Source organism: Lolium perenne, chromosome 5, assembly GCF_019359855.2.
Source record: "Lolium perenne isolate Kyuss_39 chromosome 5, Kyuss_2.0, whole genome shotgun sequence".
Taxonomy (NCBI): domain Eukaryota; kingdom Viridiplantae; phylum Streptophyta; class Magnoliopsida; order Poales; family Poaceae; genus Lolium; species Lolium perenne.
The window spans coordinates 244,023,270-244,032,303 of NC_067248.2; the positions used below are offsets into that span (position 1 = coordinate 244,023,270).

Genomic DNA, 9,034 nt, shown 5'->3' on the forward strand with positions numbered 1-9,034 from the left:
GGCTCCGGGCTGCCGTAAAAGAGCTTGACAGCGCGTGGTACGATTCCACGAACAATCTGACGGTATGTTCTATTAACTTTCAACCTTTGCCGGTTTCTTTGTTTCCGGTTCTGCTTTATCTTTTCCTTAGTTTCATGCCGGTTTCTCTCTTGTCTATCTTCCCAGTCCCCGAGTTTTGTGGTGAGAGCGCAGCTCTTAGCGCAAAACTTAACCTAAGTTTTTAGCGTGAAACCGGCACTGCCAGTCCCCGAGTTTCGGGTTAAACATCTTCTCCTTAACACATAATTTACTTTAGAAACGCGCAAAACCGGTACTGCCAGTCCCCGAGTTTCGGGTTAAGAACTTTGTTCTTAGCGCAAAACTTTATCTTAAAAACGCGGAAAACCGGCGCTGCCGATCCCGAGTTTCGGGTTAAGAACTTTGTTCTTAGCGCAAAACTTAACTCATTTCTTCTTTTTCTTGAACAGGTCATCGTGACACTCGGAAGGCCCTCTTCGAGGAGCTTTTATGGGAGCACCGGGAGCTCGCTGAGGCACACGACAAGTGCCAAGGTGAGTTTTTTATTCTACCGGCATCTTTGCTACCGGAAACCTTTTTTCCTTGTGACACTTACAATTTCTGTTCAACAGTGATCCCGGAAGCTTCCATCGATGCTCTCAAGGAGCAGCTCGCCACGGCCCAACGTACTATTTTTTCCTTTCTCCTTTGAACTTGGTTTCTTTTCAGTTTTACTAGTGTAACCTTGCTAACACTCATTTTTCCGGTTTACAGGGGAGAAGGATGAGCTCAGCCGGCAGCACCAGGAGGAGCTAAACGCCCTCAAGACCAGCTACCAGGAGCTCAAGTCTCAGTTGATTCAGCTGGGGCTTGACCACGCCAAGGCCCTCAAGGCCGCTGAAGTGACCGCAGCGGCCAAGTTGGACGAGGCTCTGGAGAATGCCTGCAATGCCACTGTGGTGTTGCGGGCAGAGCTGGAGGAGATGACCAAGGCCCGGAAGGGTGCCGATGAGAAGGCCGCGCGGCTGGAGGAGGGGCACAAGGAGTGCGATCAGCTGATCCTGCAGACCGACACACTTGCCCTCCGTAAGTTGTTTTCTTTTACACTTTGACTACTGCATACGAGCCTTTTTTCCTTCGACCCCATTTTTGTTTCCGCTATCTTTCCGTCCGGTCTCTCTTCTTCCGGATTCTTTTCTCTCCGGTCTCTTTTTCTTCCGGTCTCTTTTTCTTCCGGTCTCGTTTCCTTAAGCTTTTTCTTTCTTTGCACAGGCCTCTTTCCAGACTCGCAGAGGTATGCCGTCAAGAAGGTCGACGCGCAGCGCAAGGACAAAGGCCAAGCGGATCTTACCGTGCCATGGACGCCCAAGGACCATCTGGTCGCGCTTAACGCGCGGGTGTCTCATATGCGCTGCATAGACCGCAATCTTTCGGACATCCCTGATGTAGCTACCCAGCTATACAGGACTTTATGGCCTGGCGAGGAGGTGCCGGACACCTTCTCCCTCATCAACGACCGTCTGAAAGGTGCCGGCAGGAGGATCCGCGAGTGGCAGTGCTCTGCTGCCCGCGCTGGAGCGGACTCCGCCCTCCGCGTCGCCTGCTCCTGGTACCCGGAGCTCAATCTGGACGCCCTTACTGGCGTGCGCGAAGGCGCAGAAACGGATCTGGACCCGATCCTCTCCGCCAAGCGGCAGGATCGCGCGTACCGCATCGCGGAGTATGCCGACATGCGCACCTTCATCCCTCCCCCTCCCGGCGTCACGGATTATCTCGACGAGGAGGAGGGTGAAGCCGAAGAAGAGGTCCTGGGCGATGCTGGTGCCGGCGATGCTCCTCCGGAAGCCCCTGCTGCATGATGATTTCCTTTGAAGTGTTTGCTCATTATATCTGTTTGTCCTGTTGCTTTAAGACAATATCTGTTAAATTCTGCCCCGGAATGCCGGGGCTTATGATGTAAAACTTAAGTTTGCCTGTGGTTGTGCTACAACATTTCCTGCCGGTAAGTTATACCGGTAGCTAAGTACTTATGAGTTTGCCTTAGCATATTTTGCTTTTGGTTCCGCTTTTATCCTGCACTGCAAAGATTTCTCAATTGCTTCCGCATCCAATTTGATGCATACTTGGTTCTTTTGCCTTGGCTCTGCCTGCCTTCTCTGGGCGTTCTTTGGCGTATGAGCACAAGGTTCTTTCACCAAACAAGCATCTTCTTGAACTTAGAAATAACTTTGAAATTTTGCAAAAAACCGGTTTAACCGGGGTTAATTAAATTTTTCAGATTGTTCTTTCCTGCTCTCCCTTTTCGCAGTTCATGTGCTTATCCCCTACCGGTTTATCTTGCTTGCCATGAAGCCGGTTTGCGGACAGCAGCAGAGTCGAAGACTCCGGTAGGATTTAGCACACTACTAAACCGGAAAGAAAAAACATTCAATAAGCAACCGGTAAACTGAAAAAATAGACAAGTTACATGCAACTTAAGTTGGGGTAGTCCCCGAGATTCACTCAAGGTTCCGGCATCTTTTATTCATAGCATATAAGGTACAAAAGGAACTTCTTACACCACCACTTCAAGAGTAGAAAGGACGCAACAGAGCTACGTTCCATGGACGCTTGCTCTCCTCGCCGGACCTGTCCGCCTTTCCTTTCTTCCATTCCTGTGCATCTATCAAGTAGTATGCATCATTGTGAAGCACCTTGCTTACAATGAAGGGACCTTCCCACGGTGGCAAAAGCTTATGCCGGCCTTCAGTGCGCTGCACCAGGCGAAGTACAAGATCTCCTTCCCGGAAAACTCTTGGGTTAACCTTCCGGTTATGATAGCGTCTTAGGTTTTGCTGGTAAATGGCTGTTCTTGCCAAAGCCAGCTCTCTTGCTTCTTCTAGCAAGTCCACATCGTTTTCTCTGGCCTCTTTGACCTCTTGCTCAGTATAGAGCTGTACCCTTGGTGAATCATGGATGATATCGGTTGGTATCACCGCTTCTGCTCCATAAACCATGAAGAAGGGAGTGTATCCGGTAGACCGGTTTGGAGTTGTTCTTATACTCCACAGTACTGATGGTAGCTCATCGAGCCAACATCCCGGTGACTTTTCCACCGCATCAATGAGTCTAGGCTTGATACCGGAAAGCACCAAGGCATTCATTCTTTCTACTTGGCCATTGCCCTGTGGATGTGCCACTGAGCACAAATCCAACCGGATGTTCTTTTCTTCACAGAACCTTTTGAACTCACCTTGAGCAAAGTTGGTTCCGTTATCAGTGATGATGCTGTGCGGGTATCCATACCGCAAAATGACATCTTTCAAGAATTTCACAGCTGTATGCCCATCACACTTTGCGATAGGTTTTACTTCCAGCCACTTGGTGAACTTATCCACCATGACCAAGATGTGAGTCATGCTGCTTCTTGCAGTTTTGAATGGTCCAACCATGTCAAGGCACCAAACAGCGAATGGCCATGTTAGCGGTATTGTCTTTAAACCGGATGCTGGGGTATGGTTTTGCTTGGCGTACCTCTGGCAGCCGTTGCATTTTCTTACCAAATCCTCAGCGTCCTCCAAAGCAGTGGGCCAATAGAACCCATGCCGGAATACTTTTGCTACCAAAGCCCTTGATGAAGCATGATGCCCACATTCTCCTTGGTGAATTTCCTCAAGCATTTCTTTTCCTTCCTCCGGTTCCACACATCTTTGAAGGACACCGGTAACGCTTCTTTTGTACACCTCACCATTGATGAATGTGTAAGCTTTGGACCTTCTTTGTATCCTCCTTGATTCATTTTCTTCAGCCGGGAAGGTGCCGCTGATCAGGAATTCCTTAATAGGTTTAACCCATGATGGTATTTCTCGAACCAAAAACACCGGTGCATCTATCTCCATGCTATCTACCAGCATCGTTTCTTCCGGTATGGGTACAGCAGTCCCCGAGCCTACCGGAGCAGTCCCCGAGCTTGCCGGAGCAGTCCCCGGGTTCCCTTCATCGATATCCATGGGTACTACGTGTGACTCTGGTACAAAAATTGATTCTGATTCCGGGCTCGGCTTGATCGATGGCACTCTTAGGTGAGCCAAAGCTATTCCGGGAGGAATTTCTTGCCTAGATGAGCCCAACTTGGACAAAGCATCCGCGGCTTCATTTTCTGCTCGCGGCACATGGTGAAACTCACATCCTTCGAAGAATCCGGCAATCTTTTGCACGTGAAACCGGTACGAGGCCATGTTGGCGTCTTTTGCATCCCAATCTCCTGAGCACTGCTGTACCACAAGGTCTGAATCGCCATAGCAAATGATCCGGTGTGCACCGATCTCTTTTGCGACCTTAAGCCCATGGATCAAAGCTTCATATTCAGCGACATTGTTCGATGCCCTGAAATGCACTTGCAAAACATACCGGAGGTGGTCTCCTTTTGGTGAAGTAAGCACCACACCAGCACCTAGACCTTCCTTGAGCTTAGATCCATCAAAGTGCATCTTCCAGTATTCTATCCTCTGATCTGGCGGTTTGTATTGCATCTCCGCCCAATCAACAAGGAAATCAGCCAAAGCCTGTGATTTTATGGCATCTCTTCTTTCATATACCGGCACGTACGGTGATATCTGGATCGCCCATTTTGCAATCCGGCCGCTGGCATCTTTGTTGCACATGATGTCGGAAATTGGTGCTTCACTCACCACCTTCATGGGGTGCTCCTCAAAGTAGTGCTTGAGTTTTGTGGCGGCCATGTACACGCCATAAGTCATTTTCTGGAAGTGAGGGTAGTTTTGTTTTGAGAGGGAGAGCACCTCGCTCAAGTAGTATACCGGCCTCTGGACGGTTTTTTCTTCCTCTTCTCTTTCAACCACAACCACTACACTCACAACCCGGTTTGTTGCTGCTATGTATAACAGCATAGGCTCCCTTTCTAGAGGTGAAGCCAGTATGGGTGCTGTGGCTAGCATCGTTTTTAGCTCCTTAAACGCTGCGTCTGCCTACTGAGGGGTCCAGGTGGACGAACGTGTCGATTTCTTCATGAGAGCATAGAGTGGCAGAGCTTTTTCTCCCAACCTGCTTACAAACCGGCTCAGCGATGCCAAGCTTCCGGTAAACTTTTGCACATCTTTTAACTCTCGAGGGATAGCCATTCTTTCTATCGCCCGGATCTTTACCGGATTAACCTCTATGCCCCGGCTTGAAACCAGGAAACCGAGCAGCTTGCCGGCGGGGACACCAAAGGTACATTTTGCCGGATTGAGTTTCATCCGGAACCGCCTTAGGTTATCGAATGTTTGCCGGATGTCATCGATTAAAGTGTTTTTTACCTTAGTTTTTATCACGATGTCATCCACATAGACTTGCACATTTTTTCCAATTTGATCAAACAAGCATTTTTGCATACAGCGCTGGTACGTTGCACCAGCGTTGCGCAACCCAAAAGGCATAGTGACATAGCAATAAGCCCCGTGCGGGGTAATGAACGCAGTTTTTATTTGATCTTCCTTTTTTAAGGGAATTTGGTGGAAACCGGAATAGGCATCCAGGAAGGACAACAACTCACATCCAGCAGTTGAATCAATCACTTGATCGATTCGTGGCAAAGGAAAAGGATCTCTTGGGCAAGCCTTGTTCAGGTTGGTGTAGTCGATGCACATGCGCCACACCTTCGGAGCTTTTGCCTCCAGGTTCTCATCTTTCTTCTTTTCAACCATTACCGGATTGGCCAGCCACTCTGTGTGCGTGACCTCCACAATGAATCCGGCAACAACAGCTTGGTTACTTCTTCTCCTATGATCTTTCTTCTGTCTTCAGCGAACCGACGCAGTGGTTGCCGCACCGGCTTGGCATCTTTCCGGACGTTTAGAGAGTGCTCAGCCAGCTCCCTCGGAACACCTACCAAATCATCAGTTGACCAGGCAAAGATATTCCGATTCTCACGGAGGAAGCTGACGAGCGCGCTTTCCTATGCTTGATCAAGGCCGGCGCCGATACGAACGGTGCGCTCACGGGGTAAGCCGGATCCAGCACAATGTTCTTTGTTTCATTGGTTGGCTTGAATGCCGGTGTGCCCATGTTTTCACTCATTGCCGCCAAACTTATTTGTGAGGATTGAGCCAGCGCAACAGCTGTCTGCATTCTTTTCTTTTCCTCCGCGATCACCAGCGATTCTGCTAGGTTTGATCCGGCGATGCACGATTTCGGTGAGATCTTATAGTTTCCCACCACGGTCAATGGCCCACGAGGTGCCGGCATCTTCATCTTGAGGTAAGCCGTATGAGTGGTGGCCATGAAAGCAGCCAACGCCGGTCTCCCCAGCAATGCATGGTAGGGACTGTCCAGATCCACCACCTCAAACTCCAGATTTTCCACCCGGCAATTGTCACGTCCTCCAAATGCCACGTCCACCCGAACTTTTCCTATCGGGGCACAGGACAAGCCAGGGACGATCCCATGGAACGTTGTGCGCGTTGGCTGAAGCATGTTTTCTGTTATGCCCAGCGTTTGCATGGTGTGCTTGTACATGATGTTGATGCTACTGCCATTGTCTATCAGCACCTTGCTGAACTTCACTCGAGTTTGCGGCCCTTTCATGATCGGGTCCACAACAAGAGCATATCCACCCAGATTCGGCATGATCTTTGGGTGATCCTTGGATGACCAGGTAATTTCCTGATTGGACCACATCATGTACTTGGGAACTGCCGGCATCACAGCATTGACCTCCATGGAGCGCCGGTGTACACTTTGCCGGTCTGTTGGCTCGTTGACAAAGACAACACAGCAGATGCGGATCTTCGTAAACATTCCGGCCTAAAGGTGCCGGTGGAGGTGGCTGGTTATCATTTTGCTCCACCCGGTTAACTTGCTGGTACTGCTGCCGGTTTGGCTGCACCGGTAAGGCGTTTGCCCCGGTAAGTGGTGGTGGTGGCGGTAGCTGTTGTTGCTGCCGCGGCATGTCTTGCGGTGGCCGCGCATCTTTCACTGTTCCTTTTTGCATCAAGTACTTGGTCCAGGTACAATCCTTCGTCAGATGGTTTGACGGATGTGCCGGATTCGGCGTGTGCCACCGGCAAGGTTGATCCATGGCAGCTTCCATGGTGTATTTCGCGGGTTCTTGCCAGTTCTTCTTCTGGACCCAGGGTTTCTTTTCCACCCATTGTTTCTTAGGACCTGCCCATGGCTGCGATCCGGTTTTTTGCCTCTGGCTGTCGCTGGCCTCAAAGTTTTCCTGCACAGCAGCAACTTGCTGCGGACCGTACCTTCGATCCGGAAAATCTTCCCTTCTTTTGTTATTCCGGTTGTCCCGGTGTTGTTCGTGGCGCAGCTGTTCCGGCTCCGGTTGCACTGCCGGTTGCGTTGGGTCTCCCAACGCATAGCTATCCGCCACACGTATCATCTCTGCCAACGTTGTCGGCATGTTGCGCTGCAACTTTTGCCACAACGGTGAACCTCTTCTGCATCCACTGCTAAACCAAGCAATGGCTTGTGCCTCGATCACCCCCTCACAGGAGTTCCTTGTGGTGTTCCACCGGGCTAGATAATCCCGGTCTGTTTCGTTCGGGCGTTGCACGCACAGAGCAAGTTGCTGCGGCCTGTTTGGCCTCTGATAGGTGCTGCTGAAATTGCTCACAAAGGCCTCCTCAAAATCCAGCCAGCCATTTATGCTTCCTGCCGGCAAGTTGTTTAGCCAAATTCTTGCCGGTCCAACCAAAAACGATGGTATGATCCTCACGGCCCAACGCCGGTTTCCTCCTCCTGCTACGGTTCCTCCACCGCCTGCAACGTATACCGCGGTCACGTAATCCGCGAGCCAATCTTCCGGCTTCGTGGTGCCGTCATACGTCTTTGTGTCACGGGGCAACATAAAGTTGCGAACTGGTGTTTTTTCTTTCATGATCCTTGGGCCAAAACACTTTGGACCTGGAGGACCTTCCTCCTCGATCATTTCTGACAAGTATACTCTATCCAGACGGTGCCTCGCATCCCGTTCCGGTAAGTATCTCTCTCCCAGGCGTTCTCCCAATGGGTTCCGGTATGCTGCCGGTCTCGTGGAATCGGCTTCATCGTGACATTCCGGTACCGCGGCCCTTGCCTGCCGATACCTTGGGGGATCTATTTCCTCCTCCTCGTACGCTGCCCTTGCAGCTCGATAGTTTTGCCCGGTCTCATATCTACCGGTATGATTGTTTCCGGCATAGCCTCTGGCGTAGCCTCGCTCTGCCCCTTGGCTTTTTCTACCGGCATCGTGTTGCCCGGCTTGTTGCTTTCCGGCAAGAACCGGATCGTACACAGTCATTTGCTGCGCATTCACTTCTTTTTCTCTCCTTCTATCCGGATGGGGGGACGAAGCCTGCCCATGGGATTTGCTACCGGCATTCTTTGTTGAACGTGCGGATTTTGAGGCCGCTGCCTTGTTCAGCTTAGCCAGCTGCTCAGCATTTTGCTGCTCAATGGTTTCCAGCAGCTCTCTAACACGCTCCTGCTGCTTTACCAAAGCCTCTCCGGAAAGCGACTCGCACAGCTCTACAGCGGCCTTAGCAGCTTTTATAGTTTTATCCGGGCTGCTATACTTAGGCTTTTCCACGATGCTAACAGATGCAGAGGCGCTCTTGCCGGTAAGAATCTCTTTGCGCAAATCTTGATCTAGGTTGCGAGCTTTTAGCCGGTTTTCCGGCATCCTAGCAGCATGCGCGCTAACAGAAGCAAAGCCATGGGCAGCGTTATACTCACGTACGGTTAGGTTCAGCTCGCGCTGCGCCCTGACGATGTCCTTGCCGCTCTCCAGCATCTTCTGGCGCTGCGCCTCCAGCTCCGCCTGAGCCGCTGCCGGATCGATGTTCTGCGCGATGGGGGTGGCGAGGACGTTCATCGCCGCCTGGAGCGGTGTCTCCGGTGGCGCGGATGATGCTCCCGCTGCGCCTGCGCCGCGCTCCAGCGGTGGCTTAGCCGCACGGGTCGAAACCGCGCGACCGGCACCTTCAGCCGCAACCTCCTTTCCTGCACCAGCCACACCGGTCATCATTACCTCGACGCTGCCGGCGGCGCGGCCAGCACAGAGCCATCT

At 51.4% G+C, this 9,034-nt stretch overlaps 1 long non-coding RNA gene across 1 annotated transcript; it reads left to right on the forward strand.

Annotated features, from left to right (window-relative positions):
* The first annotated feature begins 474 nt into the window (after positions 1-474).
* LOC127298324 (uncharacterized) lies at positions 475-976 on the forward strand. The gene is made up of 3 exons (XR_011746119.1): positions 475-551; positions 630-683; positions 772-976. It is a non-coding gene; the product is annotated as an uncharacterized lncRNA (long non-coding RNA).
* The last annotated feature ends 8,058 nt before the right edge of the window (positions 977-9,034 follow it).